The sequence below is a fragment of the Heloderma suspectum genome, chromosome 8 (genome assembly GCF_057233095.1).
Source record: "Heloderma suspectum isolate Gila_16-S chromosome 8, 16-S_ref, whole genome shotgun sequence".
Taxonomy (NCBI): domain Eukaryota; kingdom Metazoa; phylum Chordata; class Lepidosauria; order Squamata; family Helodermatidae; genus Heloderma; species Heloderma suspectum.
The window spans coordinates 2,250,061-2,266,114 of NC_139465.1; positions in this window are offsets into that span (position 1 = coordinate 2,250,061).

Below are 16,054 nucleotides of genomic sequence, written 5' to 3' on the forward strand. Positions count from 1 at the left end.
AGGGAATCACTGGCAGACCCTGGAACTTAAGGGCTAGGGAGAGTCCCTCCCCTTTTCCCTTGGATCCTCTGGGCGCAGCCGTTGTTTGCGCACCAACCGGGCACTATGCCTCCTTTCCGCGCCCTCCATTTGGCGCCGCTCTCTGCGTCGGCTTTGCCCGTCCATCAAGTCTGCTTCCTGCGCTCTGTCCCAGGACTGCTATCTAAGCTAGGAATGCTGGTGGGAGGAATCTCCGTCAGCTGTTGGCCCTGGGAAAGAGGAGCGTGCTCCTCTCCCAGGAGTGACTCCTCTTCCTCAGAATCAGAACTACTCTGGGATTCTATGGGCTCAGTGTCCACCCTGACAAATATGATCCCTGGGGAAGGAAACAGCAACCCACCCCAGTATTCTTGCCATGAAAACTAAATGGATCAGTACAACCAGAGATATGTCAGTATACCATCGGAAGATGGGACTCCCAGGTCGGAAGATGGTCAAAATGCTACTGGGGAGGAACAGAGGATAAGTTCAACTAGCCCCAGATGTGATGACGCAGCTAGCTCAAAGCCGAAAGGACGGCTAGCAGCCGATGGTGCTGGTGGTGAACGATGAATCCGATGTTCTAAAGATCAACACACCATAGGAACCTGGAATGTAAGAACTATGAGCCAAGACAAATTGGATGTGATTATTGGGGAGATGTCAAGATTAAATATAGACATTTTGGGTGTCAGTGAACTGAAATGGGCCACTTCACATCAAATGACCACCAGATCTACTACTGTGGACAAGAGGACCACAGAAGAAATGGAGTAGCCTTCAATTGTTCAGTCGTTCAGTCGTGTCCGACTCTTCGTGACCCCATGTACCATAGTACGCCAGGCCTTCCTGTCCTGCGTTCTCTCCCGGAGCGTGCTCAAATCCATATTCATTGCATCAGTGATGCTATCAGTAGCCTTCATAGTTAATAATAAAGTGGCTAAAGCAGTGCTTGGATACAATCCAAAAAATGACAGAATGATCTCAATTCGAATTCCGGGTAAGCCATTTAACATCACAGTGATCCAAATATACGCCCCAACCACAGATGCTGAAGAAGAAGTAGATCAGTTCTATGAGGATCTGCAGCACCTATTGGACCAAATGCCAAAAAGAGATGTTATTTTCCTTACAGGAGACTGGAACGCTAAGGTGGGTAGTCAAACGACACCTGGAATTACAGGCAAGCATGGTCTGGGAGAACAAAATGAAGTGGGACATAGGCTGATAGAATTTTGCCAAGACAACCCACTGTGCATAACAAACACTCTCTTCCAACAACCTAAGAGACGACTTTATACATGGACTTCACCAGACGGTTGACACCGAAATCAGATTGACTACATCCTTTGTAGCCAAAGGTGGCGGACATCTATGCAGTCAGTAAAAACAAGACCTGGAGCTGACTGTAGTTCAGATCACAAACTTCTTATTGCACAATTTAGAATCAGACTAAGGAGAATAGGGAAGACCCACAGATCAGTTAGATATGAGCTCACTAATATTCCTAATGAATATGCAGTGGAGGTGAAGAATAGATTTAAGGGACTAGATTTAGTAGATAGGGTCCCGGAAGAACTATGGACAGAAGTTCGCAACATTGTTCAGGAGGCGGCAACAAAAAACATCCCAAAGAAAAAGAAAACCAAGAAGGCAAGATGGCTGTCTGCTGAGACACTGGAAGCAGCCCAAGAAAGAAGGAAAGCAAAAGGCAACAGTGATAGGGGGAGATATGCCCAATTAAATGCAAAATTCCAGAGGTTAGCCAGAAGAGATAAGGAATTATTTTTAAACAAGCAATGCACTGGATCAGACAACAAGCAATGCACGGAAGCGGAAGAAGATAATAGAATAGGAAGGACAAGAGACCTCTTCCAGAAAATTAGAAACATCGGCAGTAAATTCCAGGCAAAAATGGGTATGATCAAAAACAAAGATGATAAGGACCTAACAGAAGCAGAAGAGATCAAGAAAAGGTGGCAAGAATATACGGAAGATCTGTAGAGGAAGGATAATAATATCGGGGATAGATTTGACGGTGTGGTCAGTGAGCTAGAGCCAGACATCCTGAAGAGTGAAGTTGAATGGGCCTTAAGAAGCATTGCTAATAACAAGGCAGCAGGAGATGACGGTATCCCAGCTGAACTGTTTAAAATCTTGCAAGATGATGCTGTCAAGGTGATGCATGCCATATGCCAGCAAATTTGGAAAACACAAGAATGGCCAACAGATTGGAAAAGATCAACTTATATCCCCATACCAAAAAAGGGAAGCACCAAAGAATGTTCAAACTATCGAACAGTGGCACTTATTTCACATGTCAGTAAGGTCATGCTCAAGATGCTGCAAGGTAGACTCCAGCAATTCATGGAACAAGAATTGCCAGATGTACAAGCTGGGTTTAGAAAAGGCAGAGGAACTAGAGACCAAATTGCCAATATCCGCTGGATAATGGAGAAAGCCAGGGAGTTTCAGAAAAAACATCTATTTCTGTTTTATTGACTATTCTAAAGCCTTTGACTGTGTGGATCATCACAAATTGTGGCAAGTTCTTGGTGGGATGGGGATACCAAGTCATCTTGTCTGCCTCCTGAAGAATCTGTATAACGACCAAGTAGCAACGGTAAGAACAGACCACGGAACAACGGACTGGTTTAAGATTGGGAAAGGAGTACGGCAGGGTTGTATACTCTCACCCTACCTATTCAACCTGTACGCAGAACACATCATGCGACGTGCTGGGCTTGATGAAGCCAAGGCTGGAGTTAAAATTGCTGGAAGAAACATTAACAATCTCAGATATGCAGATGATACCACTTCGATGGCTGAAAGCGAGGAGGAGCTGAGGAACCTCATGACGAAGGTGAAAGAAGGAAGTGTAAAAGCCGGGTTGCAGTTAAACCTCAAAAAAACCAAGATTATGGCAACCAGCTTGATTGATAACTGGCAAATAGAGGGAGAAAACGTGGAGGCAGTGACAGACTTTGTCTTTCTAGGCGCAAAGATTACTGGAGACGCTGACTGCAGCCAGGAAATCAGAAGACGTTTACTTCTTGGGAGGACAGCAGTGACAAATCTTGATAAAATAGTGAAGAGCAGAGACATCACACTGACAACAAAGGTCCGCATAGTCAAAGCAATGGTATACCCCGTAGTAACTTATGGCTGCGAGAGCTGGACCATAAGGAAGGCTGAGCAAAAGAAGATAGATGCTTTTGAACTGTGGTGCTGGAGGAAAATTCTGAGAGTGCCTTGGACTGCAAGAAGATCAAACCAGTCCTTACTCCAGGAAATAAAGCCAGACTGTTTGCTTGAGGGAATGATATTAAAGGCAAAACTGAAGTACTTTGGCCACATCATGAGAAGACAGGACACCCTGGAGAAGATGCTGATGCCAGGGAAAGTGGAAGGCCAAAGGAAGAGGGATGATATTCTGGAGGTGATGGACTCGACCTTGGGGGAGCTGGGGGTGGCAACGGCAGACAAGAAGCTCTGGCGTGGGCTGGTGCATGAAGTCACAAAGAGTCGGAAGCAACTGACCAAATAAACAACAACAACAAAGACCCTGCCCCTCGGAGCTGTGGGTGGGAACATTTAAGGGGGGCAGGGCATAAGAATGCAAGAAGAGCCTTGCTGGATCAGACCCAGGGTCCATCTAGTCCAGCATTCCGTTCACACAGTGGCCCACCAGCTGTCGACCGGGAACCCACAAGGCCGGCCTCTTAACAGGGCTGGTGGAGTGGCCCTGTTTCCCCTCTCTCTCTCCCTCTCTGCTGCAGCCAGACGGAATGGCTGCTTGGGAGGATGCCAGCTGAGCGAGAGCCAAAGGCAGCTACTGTCCATCAGACAGACCTTGGGCACAGCACAGATTCTGTTTCTCTTCCAGTCCTGTCTAGTTTAGCCACTTCCTCAACTGATCCATCCAAGCAACTGACAGATGCAGGAGAGGGGTGGGGCGGGGCGGAAGGGTGGACTGGCTTGGCTCAGAGAAGTGGCATTTCTGAGCCTCCTGGCAGTCAGTCCACGGGGAGGGGGAGGCCCATGCTGTGGGTTGACTTTTGCATCTTCCCAGACTGCTAAACAACACCCCAACAGGCTTGATGTATGACACAGAACAAACCAGAAAATCTACAGCCAGTTTCTTTTTTAAAAAAGAATGCCAAAATTATTTTTAAAAGCCATTTTATTCTTGAAATATTCATGCTCCTTATTAATTTTTCAATAAATGGGCTAAAACAGGCACTTGTAACACAAAGCAACAGCCAGACACACATTGGATTGACATCATTTCTGGGCCAATAGGACAAAGTAGAGCTGGAAAGAGATTAGTCCCGCCTTCCCCAAGCTGCTGCTGCTCAGATGTGTTGGACTGCAACTCCCAAGAGCCCCAGCAATGGGTTGGATTTGTAGTCCAACGTATCTGGAGGGCAGCTGGCTGGAGACAGCTGAAGCAGGCCATGAAAGTGAAAAGGCCCGTACCTGGGGTCGCCAGCCAACTGCTCCAGAAGAGCGGCTCTCCCTTGGTGGGTGGCAGGGTAGCAAGCGTGGGGGCCTTTATGGCTCCATCTTCATCCTAGGAACATCATCACCTGTTTCATAGCAGCCTGCCACGGAGCTTGCCAGGCTGCAAGAGCCTGTCTGGAGCAAGCAGGTTCGCGAGCCGGTGGAGGAATGGCTGGGAGCACCCTGGTCATCGCTGCTGCCCATGGGGGGGCATTCCTGGGCTGCAAGGACCTATGTGTGGGGGGCATGTTCTGTACCTGCTGGAGAGCTGCCTGCGAAGACAGCAGGAAGAGAACCAAGGAGCAGGGGCAGAAGCACATCCTTGTCTCCAGAACTGGATGTCCAAGAGGAGCTTGCAAGGAGGCGAGGAGAGGAATGGCATCCCCGGAGCGCCCTGCCGCTGTTCTGCCTCAGCTTCCCTGCAGCAGCTGTGAGCATGGCACCCCTCCCTGGGGGAGTTGCAGTGGGACTCTAGGCGTGCAGTGGCCCTTTGTTCTGCTCCACGTGGCCTGGCTGTAATTCCGAGAGGCGGCGTGCCGGGGGGGGGGGGTGTCTTTGCCCGTTGACCTCGCCCGGGAGTGCATTTTTCTGCTGTGTGGGTATTACAGCAAGAAGCGGCATTCATCTAGAGCCAGGAGGCGGGCTGAGAGATGTGTGGCGGCTGTGCTTAGCATGGATGTCCCCTTTTTACCTGTGTGGGATGCTTGGGACAGAGAAAGGGAAGGGCTGCTTCACGCAGTGCGCAGTTAAACCATGGAATTCGCTGCCACAGGACATAGTGATGGCCACCAACTTGGGTGGCTTTAAAAGGGGGTTAGACATATTCCTGGAGGAGAAGGGCATCCATTGCTCCTAGTCCTGATGGCGATGTGCTCTCTCCAGTACCAGAGGCAGTGAGCCTGTGTTACACCAGTTGCTGGGGAACGTGGGTGGGAGGCTGCGGCTGCACTCGTGTCCTGCTTGTGAGATCCCGGTCGACAGCTGGTTGGCCGCTGTGTGAACAGAATGCTGGACTAGATGGACCCTGGTCTGATCCAGCAGGGCTCTTCTCATGTTCTTATGTTCTCAGTCATCATTCTCTGGTTGTGGGGTTTGGGGGGTGTTTGTGTCTGGAACCCCAAGGCTAGGTACCTGCAAGGGTTCTGGGAAGAGAAGTTTACTCTGTGCTCCAGTTCTTATGAGTGTGCTGAGGCCAGTACATTGGTGCAAAGTGCCTTTTCCCCGTTATTAGAGTTCTTTGTGTGCTGTGCATGTGCATGACTTGCAACTGGAGCAACACAGCCTCATGACCAGTGCCTGGACTACTGAGTTACGACTTCCTCCTCCCTATCTGGGGTTTACAAGCAGGGCTTGGTGTGCTGTGATTGGGTGCAAAGTTCCACCATATCCTATACCAGCCTTCCCCTCCAGAGGTTTTGGACCACATTTCCCATCAGCCTCATCCAGCATGGCCAATAGGGGAAAAGGGAGTTGTAGTCCAAGACCTCTGGAGGATCCCACATTAGGGAAAGGCTGTCCTATATTCTGCTGTGGCAACACAGGTGGCAGGCTATGCAATGTTTTCTTTATTCTTCCTTCTCCATTGACCTTGATGGGGGGTGTGAATTTTCCCTGCACCAGATCCATCCTTGGCATTAAGCTGTGATGTTTATGGGGGTGTCACAGTTGTTGTCTGAAGGGGTATAGGATATGGCACCCTTCCTTAATCTGGGGCCCTCCAGATGTCTTGGACTACAGCTCCAAGCATGCCTCAGCCAGCTATGCTGGGAGTTGTAGTCCAACACATCTGGAGGGCACTGGATGGGAAAGGCATGAGTCTGCACTGCCTCAGTGCTGCCCCTGTCCCACCCATAACTCTGCCCCATTAGACCCATTCCATGGGCACTGCTGTGCCACTGCAGCGGTTGTGCAAGAGGAGGGTTTTGCAGGCGCATATGAGCTGTTGCAAGAGCATATCTTTTGTGGCAGCAGTTCAGTTATTTGTTTTATTACATTTCGATACTGTCCCATAGCCGAAGCTGTCTGGGTGGTTTACAAAGATGAAAAACCATTAAAAACACATTGCAGTCAGGGCCAGAAATATTGGAACAAGAATAACTGTTTTGGCAGTTGGCCTCTGCACACCACCACATTGAAGTTGAAAGGAAACACACCCAGATGGGAGTGAAGTCAGGACTTTCAGCTGTAATTCAAGGGGGTTTACAAAAGTGGGGCATCAACCATTCAGGAAGTACAGCCAGTGGCATGCACACACACCCATCATTGGTAGCTCATCAGTAATGGAACAAACCACCAGAAAAGGTGGCAAGAATATACGGAAGATCTGTATAGGAAGGATAATAATATCGGGGATAGATTTGACGGTGTGGTCAGTGAGCTAGAGCCAGACATCCTGAAGAGTGAGGTTGAATGGGCCTTAAGAAGCATTGCTAATAACAAGGCAGCAGGAGATGACGGTATCCCAGCTGAACTGTTTAAAATCTTGCAAGATGATGCTGTCAAGGTGATGCATGCCATATGCCAGCAAATTTGGAAAACATAAGAATAGCCAACAGATTGGAAAAGATCAACTTATATCCCCATACCAAAAAAGGGAAGCACCAAAGAATGTTCAAACTATCGAACAGTGGCACTTATTTCACATGCCAGTAAGGTCATGCTCAAGATCTTGCAAGGGAGACTCCAGCAATTCATGGAACGAGAATTGCCAGATGTACAAGCTGGGTTTAGAAAAGGCAGAGGAACTAGAGACCAAATTGCCAATATCCGCTGGATAATGGAGAAAGCCAGGGAGTTTCAGAAAAACATCTATTTCTGTTTTATTGACTATTCTAAAGCCTTTGACTGTGTGGATCATCACAAATTGTGGCAAGTTCTTGGTGGGATGGGGATACCAAGTCATCTTGTCTGCCTCCTGAGGAACCTGTATAACGACCAAGTAGCAACGGTAAGAACAGACCACGGAACAATGGACTGGGTTAAGATTGGGAAGGAGTACGGCAGGGTTGTATACTCTCACCCTACCTATTCAACCTGTACGCAGAACACATCATGCGACGTGCTGGGCTTGATGAAGCCAAGGCTGGAGTTAAAATCGCTGGAAGAAACATTAACAATCTCAGATATGCAGATGATACCACTTCGATGGCTGAAAGCGAGGAGGAGCTGAGGAACCTCATGACGAAGGTGAAAGAAGGAAGTGCAAAAGCTGGGTTGCAGTTAAACCTCAAAAAAACCAAGATTATGGCAACCAGCTTGATTGAGAACTGGTAAATAGAGGGAGAAAATGTGGAGGCAGTGACAGACTTTGTCTTTCTAGGCGCAAAGATTACTGGAGACGCTGACTGCAGCCAGGAAATCAGAAGACGTTTACTTCTTGGGAGGACAGCAGCGACAAATCTTGATAAAATAGTGAAGAGCAGAGACATCACACTGACAACAAAGGTCCGCATAATTAAAGCAATGGTATTCCCCGTAGTAACCTATGGCTGCGAGAGCTGGACCATAAGGAAAGCTGAGTGAAGGAAGAGAGATGCTTTTGAACTGTGGTGCTGGAGGAAAATTCTGAGAGTGCCTTGGACTGCAAGAAGATTCAGTCCATACTCCAGGAAATAAAGCCAGACTGCTCACTTGAGGGAAGGATATTAAAGGCAAAACTGAAGTACTTTGGCCACATCATGAGAAGACAGGATACCCTGGAGAAGATGATGCTAAGGACAGTGGAAGGCAAAAGGAAGAGGGGCTGTCCAAGGGCAAGGTGGATGGATGATATTCTGGAGGTGACGGGCTCGACCTTGGGGGAGCTGGGGGTGGCGACGGCCAACAGGAAGGTCTGGCATGGGCTGGTCCATGAAGTCATGAAGAGTTGGAAGCGACTGACCGAATAAACAACAACAACAACCATTCAGGAAGTACAGCCAGTGGCATGCACACACCCCCATCGTTGGTGGCTCATAAGTAATGGAACAAACCAACATAATTTCAAACGTAAGGTTCGCCTTTAATACCTGGATGAAAATCCTGTGCAGTCAATGACTGCCTGAAGTCTGGAACCCATGGACATGACCAAATGCTGAGTTTCCTCCCTCGAGATGCTTTGCCAGGCCTTTCCTGCAGCTGCCTTCAGCTGCTGCTTGTTTGTGGGTCTTTCTGCCTTTTGTCTTCAGTAAGTGAAAAGCATGCTCTAGTGGGTTGAGATCAGGTGACTGACTTGGCCATTGAAGAACATCCCCCTTCTTTGCCTGGAGAAACTCTTGGGTAGCTTTTGCTGTATGTTTTGGGTCATTATCCATCTGCAATGTGAAGCAGCATCCTATCAGTTTGGCAGCATTCGGCTGAATCTGAGCAGAAAGTATAGCCCTATACACTTCAGAATTCATCCTGCTGCTTTTATCAGCAGTCAGGTCATCAATAACCACCAGTGACCCAATTCCATTGGCAGCCATGCATGCCCATGCCATAACACTGCCTCCACCATGTTTGACAGATGATGTGGTATGCTTTGGATCATGAGCTGTTCCTTTCCTTCTCCATACTTTTCTCTTCCCATCATTCTTGTACAAGTTAATCTTGGTTTCATCAGTCCAAAGAATCTTGTTCCAGAACTGGGCAGGCTTCTTTAGGTGTTTGCTGGCAAAGGCTAATCTGGCCTGTCTGTTCTTGAGCATTACCAGTGGTTTGCACCTTGTTGTGAAGCCTCTGTGTTTACATTCATAAAGCCGTCTCTTGACTGAGGATGTTGACAATGGCATGCCTACCTCCACAAGAGCGTTCTTGACCTGGCTAGATGTTGTGAAAGGGTTCCTCTTCACCATGAGCGGAATTCTGCGGTCATCCACTTTAGTTGTCTTCCGTGGTCTTCCAGGCCTTTTGCTGTTGCCGAGCTTGCCAGTTAAGTCCTTCTTTTTCAGGATGTTCCAAACTGTTGTGTTGGCCACTTCCAAAGTTTTTGCGATCCTCTGATGGGTTTATTTTGTTTCCTCCGCCTAATGATGGCCTCCTTCACTTGCATGGACACCTCTTTAGACCTCATGTTGGGAGTTCCAGTGAACAGCTACCAAATGCAAATGTAACACTCAGAACCACCTCCAGGCCTTTTATCTGCTTGATTGGTCATGGGGTACCCAGGAAACAGGCCACACCTGGCCATGCAGCTGCTTGTCAGCCATTCGTTCCGTACGGATGTACGAAAGTCACTTACCTTTTTGCAGCTTTGATTTGCGGTGGGGGGGAGGCGCTCCGTCCCTTCCCCCGGAATCCTCCCTGGGACAGCTCTGCTCCGCAGCAGCTCCGCAGAGCCGCCGGCCAGGGCCGTCCACAGCCAGAGCTCCGGCCACTAAGCCGTTTGCGTAGCTGCCTTTACCGTGGTAGACTACGTAAATACTTACGTAGCCTATCATGGCAGCCTGGCAGGACGCAAATGGCTGCAGCAGCTGGCCGAGAGACCAGCCGCTGCCGCCATTGCCAGAGCTGCCACCGGAGCCGCTGCCGCTGGAACATCTGCCCCAGGTAAGCTTCATCCTAGGGGGATTCCGCAGGGTGGCGGGGGGTGGGAGGCCGTTCCACCACGGGTTTCGGGGGGCTGAATGCCAGTGCCTTTGGCCTCACTGAAATCCGTGATGGAATTCTCCACCATGCCTATCGTTCCATTACTTATGAGCCCCCAACGATGGGGGTGTGTGTATGCCACTGGCTGTCCTTCCTGAATGGTTAGTGCCCCACTTTTGTCACACTCCTTGAATTACAGCTGAAAGTCCTGACTTCGGCTGACTTACAGCTGAAAGTCCAGACTCCCATCTGGGTGTGTTTCCTTTCAACTTCAATGTGGTGGTGTACAGAGGCCAACTGCCAAAACAGTTATCCTTGTTCCAATATTTCTGGCCCTGACTGTACAAAGTCTAAAACCATTAATATTAAAACATATAAATGAGACAGCACCCACAGAGACAACATATATCTAAAAAGACTTTTAAGCAGTCAACTGTAAGAGAAATCCAGGACCTGATGAAAACCTCATCATATGCTGCTGAATGCCTGAGTGAAGAGAAACATCTTAACCTGGCATCAAAAAGATAACAATGCTGGCATCAGGCGAGCCTCACCAGGGAGATCATTTCATTCCATACTTGGGGGGCCAGTACCAAGAAGGCCCTCCCCTGTGTTGCTGCCTTCTGAGCCTCCCTTGGAGGAGGCTTTAGATGCTGAACATTGTAGATTGCATTATGCTGGTGCAGTGCGGCTTCCGCCAAATCCTATCATCCAGGGGTGGGGAAAACATAGCCCTCCAGATGTTGTGCGGCAGCAACTCCCATCAGCCATAGCCAATAGTAAGGGATGATGGGAGTTGCAGCTGAACAACACCTGGAGGGCCACATGCTCTCCACCCCGACTATAGTCTCAACCAGCATACTTCAAGTATAGAATTGTGCCCTTATTTTGTTATTTATTTAGAGAACTTCCACCATGTTTTGTTTCATCCTGTGGATCCACAAAGTGGCTCACAATAACATTACAACAATGCAACAATAAACAAAGCTGATATTAAAACTGAGGTAAAACAGCAGCATGGAGTAAAGCCAAAGGAACCTAAAGCTATGGTGTCATGTAAGACCAATACAAAAACCCGGTTGAAAGCCTAGGAGAACAGTGTGCTTTTTAAGCCTGGCATCTGAAAAGCCACTAGTGGGGGCACCAGGCAAGCTTCCCTGCGGAGGGAGTTCAGAGCTGGGGCATCACCACGGAAAAGGCTTTGTCATCAGTAGACCAAACCTTTGCTGGTCTCATGCCACTGAGCGGCTCTTTGTAGGTGGAATTTTCTCACCCTGGCCAAAGGCAATCACAGAGTATCAAGATGATAGGAGAAGAATAACAGGAGAAGGAGAACAGAAAAAAAGAGGCAGAGGAGAATGGAGGGTTGGCGGAGGGACTGAAGATGTTTGCCTTTTTTATCTTGCTCCTGGGTTTTGTTGAGTCACACTTGACTGCATAGGTCAGGTGGGGGATGATTCCACACCTTTTCCTGCGCTCAGGAATCTTAAAAAAGAAAAAGAAAAATGGGCAGCAGACACCAGAGGTTTCCACTCAGCCTGTTCCCCCCAAGAAGGCCCATTGGAGCTCTGGGGCCTTGGGGCTCTCTAGCTGAGGTTTATGGTCAAGTTCAATTGGCAAAGCGCTTCACAAGCTGATCTGTATTTGCCTCCACGCAGCCACCCTGAAGTCCCGATCCTATGCTGGCTGGGACACAGGGGCTGACCTGGGGCCACAAAGGCAGCAGGATTTGAATCCAGGCCTTCCAGATGTAAACCACACTTTCCCTCTACTGGAGCAAACTGGCTGTCCGGGACGGGAAAGGGCAGGAGAGGGGCAGTGCTGTGGCTGCTGAAGTGCTAGCCACAGCTGTTGCTCTGTTGGATCAGAATGGCTTTTTATGGTTGTATGAAACATCGGAAGGTAATCAAAATACATTAAAAACAAATGGGGGATCCATCCACAAGGGCTACAAGTGCACTTTAAGCCATAAGAGGAAGATGATCAGTGGGTGGGTGCCCCCCCAACAATGTGTGATGGGGGAGGTGGCGGGGGCCAGCTTTGCCCAAATGCAGTTGCCTGGCCGGCAGGCTGGTCCATTCACCTGCTAATGCCATTAAGAGCAAGTCCTTCCCTTATGGGTGCAACCGTCCCAGCAGAGCTGGGGAGGGGGAGGTCCCACATTCTCCTCTTCTACCTTTTGTGCATAACTGAAGCATCTCCCCTTAGCCAGCCATCATGATTCCCCTCTGTTGTGGGGCAAGGGCCCGATCCCTGTCTGTTGCTTGTCATATTTTGGCTCCACATGACTGAGGGAGGGGCACTCGCCTTTCCTGTGTTCCACAGAGCTAGAACGGCCCTCTAGGCCCATCCGTCAGCAAACTAAGTCCAGACAGGGAGGGCAGCAGAGGTCATCCCTCGGCTGTGGACTCCAACGCTCTGTGTCACTGCTCAGTTGCAACGGGAGCCCAGGCAGCTCCTAACATTTAAAATGGTCTCCTAGACATCTCAGGGGTGAGACTAAAAAGCATGGGGGGGGCAGGGGAGACACTTCTGAATTCTGGCGCCTGCGACTGGAACTATCCAGTGTGGTATATGGGAAAGTCAGGTACGCGGATGGGAGCAAACCCATCCAAAGTTGAGATGAACCTTTCCATGAAAAGCACCTGGTTGCATTACGGCCCCAGCCCGCCAGCCCGCCTGCGCTCTCCCTCAGGCGGGGCGCTGGGAGCCCGCCAGCTGACCCTGCCTGCCTTGCTGGACGAACAGAATGAACAGCCGACTCGTGGGCTGCGAGCGAAAGAGGCTTGCAGCCAGGTTTGCGAATGCCGACAGGATGGGATCACTCGTGGAATAATGGCAGAACTTGAGCCAGGGCTAGGGGCAGGGCATGATCCACTGCAGAAAGCACCACAGGGCCCCGGCCAGATTGCTGGTGGAGGTGGTGGAGAGAAGCGCCTCTGCTTACGCAGCAGCAGCTCTGAGCGCTTCCCTGGAAAAGGAGTGGCAGAGCGGGGTGCGGCAGAAGAAGTCAGAGGCCTTCTCAGGTTCAGGACAACTAGGGGAATCATAGAACAGTAGGGCTGGAAGAGGCCTACAAGACCCTCAAGTCCACCCCCCTGCTCAGTGCAGGAATCCAAGTCAGAGCATCCCTGACAGGTGGCTGTCCGGCCTCGTCTTGAAGGCCTCCAGTGTGGGGATGTGCTGAGCAAATGCCATCTTGGAGCAACACTGAGCTCACACAGGACCTTGCATAACAGGAAGCCTCAGTCTGTGCCAAACGAGGGTGACAGCTGGGGAGAAACAGGCACCACCTGGGCTCTGCAGGAAAACCCACCCAGCCATGCCAGCCCTACGGGCTGCTCTCTTCCCTGGACCTTCTCCCACTTCCTGGTGGGCTCAGGTCTCCAGGCCGACTAGAGCAGGTCACAGCCTTCTCCAACCTGGTGCCCTCCAGGTGTGTCCCCCCAGCACCCTCCAGCCAGCCTGTAGCCCACACATCTGGAGGGCATCAGGTTGAGGAAAGCTGTGGTATCGCCTTCCAGTCACTCCATATAGCAGATCCTGCTGGGATGGACTTTTTTCAGAGGAGCATGAGAGAACTCTCATTCAGGCAGACCAAAATTCCCACCCGCCCCACTCATGGCTGCACCTCCTCATCCAAGCAAGTGCCTGCCCAGGATCCCTGGGGAAGGCCGTGGCTGTTGGTGCAGTTTAAGCTGGCCGCATATTAGACACACCTTTGATCCCAGTTTGTCATTCTGTGGCAGCAACACAGCTATGAGGAACAGGGCTGGCCCTACCATCAGGCAAAGTGAAACAGCTGCCTTGGGTAGCAAATGCTGGGGCGGGGCAACCGCCCCAGGCATTCCTCCTGAGCCCCCACAACTTGGATAGGATAGGGCTACATATGTAATTTTGCATGGGTAAATTCAGAAAAAAAAAGGAGGGAGGAAAGCATGCATAAACCCATAGGATATATACTGCACCTTATAGCAAATATTCATCTCTAGCCCCATCTCAGTTCTTTTGGGGGATTTGACCCTATCGAAAGAGGAGGCAGATTTATTTATTTATTTATTGCATTTATACCCCGCCTTTTTTCCTCTTGCAAGGAACCCAAGGCGGCTTACATTATCCTCCTCCTCTCCATTTTATGCTCACAACAACATTCCTGTGAGGTGGGTTGGGCTGAGAGTCTGTGACTGGCCCAAAGTCACCCAGTGGGCTTCCATGGCCGAGTGGGGACTAGAACCCGGATCTCCCAGCTCCTAGTCCAACACTCTTGCCACTACACCACACTGGCTCCCAGATGGCATAGTAGTTTGGGTTGTTTGCTCTATCTACTGGTCTAAACTTAAATGTTCCTTTAAAGCCAATTCTGTGCACGTTCAGGGGTACTGTGTATCTTGACATGGGGTGCATAGTACCTGCGGGGTGGGGGTGCCCTTTGGTGCTCTGCCTCATGCAGCAAATGCCTTGGGCCAGCCCTGAGGAGGGGGACCCTCTTCCGTGTTGTGGTCTGTCTTCCTCACACGCCAGACAGCACTGCTCACACCCTTCTGCCTTGATGTGTCGATCTGGATTGAGCCACTTTTAAAAATCCCATCAAGGAGGAGCGAATGACCTCTTGTGTCCCCAGCCAGGCGCTGTGTGAAGTCTCCCTCCAGCCCCAGCAGCACTGGGGGGTCACAGCTGCTCTCTAGTGGCCACGTGTGGGCCGGCAAAGGAGGCTGTTCCACTTGGCCTGCGTTTCAGCCTCAGTCTGTTCCTCTTTCTTTGGCTTGTCTGTTTGGCTGCTCTCCTCAACCCCCTCTTGCAGGGAAGGGGAGTGAACATCGCTCATTCTGGGGTCTTTCTTTCGCTTAAAGTGTCAGCTTAGTCAACAGTTTTTGTGGCATTTTGGTTGGTCCTAATAACGGACCAGAACAGCTACCTTTGGTGGTGTTTTACTTTTAGAGGCGCACGTCAGTTGGGTGTGCGCTGACATTGCCCTCTTGTGGCAGCCGCGTGCAGGGCTTCTGTCGATCTCACCTCCGCTGGTAGAGCAGCCCACCTTGTTCAGAAGAGATCAGTAGCGCACCAGGTCACAGTCCTTCCTTGCGCTCCACCACCACCCTTCTCCTGCAATGCGCAGGGCGGACTTGGGCGCGACCCAAGAGGTGCTCTAGCTGGGGCCGCCAGTGCTGTAACTGTGCCTCTTCAGTGCACGTGGATGGGCAGACACGAGCAGGGGGTCACGGTGGAAAACCTCAGCTGCTGCTGGTACCTGCACGTCAACTGGCTGTTAACAACTGAAGGAGGAAAGCCCTGTCCTTGGAACTGACGGGGGATGTCAAGGAACTTGGCGAGGTGAATGAGGGCCATATTCTGGTAATGTTTAAAAAATATGAATCAGTGGTGTCCCGTGTTTTGGGAGTCTGTCTCCTTATGTTCACCGTTTACTGTATGAATCCTTTACACTTTTTTCCAAGCCCGTGTGGTGTCGAGTAGCAGCACCCTATCAAAGTTTCATAAAGGCACACCAATATGGAAACGTGTGAATCAGAGTTGGAACTGAGAGCCAGAACTTGTCTGGAATGGTGGAAACAAAACAATGGAAGCTGTGCTGGACAAAAGAAAAAATCCAGAATCAGTCTGGTGTAGTACCTTTATTAGGCCAATGGAAAGATCACAAAAAATGTGCAAGCTTTTGAGATCTCCAGATCTCTTCATCAGACAAGGTGTTACAAAAAGCAAGGGCCTGCAGCCCCTCCTCCTCCACATCATCTTAAGACTCTGACCACGCAGACATCTTGACAACAACATCTACTCAACCTTCCACCCTCCCTGCTTTTTGTAACATTTTGCCTGATGAAGGGATCTGGAGATCTCAAAAGCTTGCACATTTTTTGTTATCTTTCCGTTGGCCTAATAAAGGTATTACACTAGATGGATCTCATATTGAGTGGCTGATACCTTTTTCCTTGAGACAGCTGCCCCACCCACCCAGAAGCAGGAAACCCAT